Genomic DNA, 989 nt, shown 5'->3' with positions numbered 1-989 from the left:
ATCAGATCATGGCTCTCTGCTCTTATGGCTAGTGTTATCTGGCAAGTCTGGCTCACCTACCTTGATGCTTCTTTTCAATAGAACGTCATTTCTGCTTCCTCCTTGGCCATGTAATGCCATCTTTTCACTACAGAATACTATGATCTACCACAATCGTCTCATATACCTGTTACTATTATTGACATTTGTTGGAAACCTCCACTTCAAGGCATTATCAAAATTAATGTCGATGGTTCCTTGCTTGGATGTTCGGGAGTTGCAGGTATTGGAGGAGTTCTTAGAGATGATCAAGGGTGATTTATTATTGGTTTTTCTGAATATGTGGGTTCTACCTATGGTTATGTGGCTGAAGCCCTAGCAGTTCAAAGAGCTCTCTTGGTGGCAGTTCAATGTGATTTTCAGAATATTATTGTGGAAGGAGACAATATTCTTATTATCTACAGTTTGAAGCAATTTTAGAGTTAGATTCCATGGAGGATTGGTCATAATATTGCTGATTGTTTTACTCAATTCCAGTGATTCAACTACATTGAATTTGTTTATATCCTGAGGCAGGGGAACTTTTCAGCTTATTGCTTAGCTAATATTGGATCCTCTAATAGATCCTCCTTTTATTGGGAGTCTTCTCCCCCACTTTTTCTATCCCACCTGTTGTTAGTTGACTCCACAGTAGTTGTTCATCCTACAACTGTATCTAGTCTTCCCTTAATATAAGTTTTTTATTCACAAAAAAAAAAAAAGTCAATTGGATTTTCTTAAATCTCTAACACACCAATATTTTGACGTTCTCCAATTGGGTGTAATCTTAACATAGCATCTTAACATCCCCAACCCTGACAAATCACAATATAGTGTAATCTTTATAGGCAAAAAAAAAAAGGTAATTATTACCGAAAACACAAGATGGTGTAAATAACTCCAAAACATACTAGACATAACATTAAATTTCACTTTGATTTTTCTACCCCCAAAAAAAAAAAAAAAAAAAA

This window comes from Macadamia integrifolia, chromosome 1 (assembly GCF_013358625.1).
Source record: "Macadamia integrifolia cultivar HAES 741 chromosome 1, SCU_Mint_v3, whole genome shotgun sequence".
Classification (NCBI taxonomy): domain Eukaryota; kingdom Viridiplantae; phylum Streptophyta; class Magnoliopsida; order Proteales; family Proteaceae; genus Macadamia; species Macadamia integrifolia.
Note: the sequence above shows the minus strand (reverse complement) of the source record.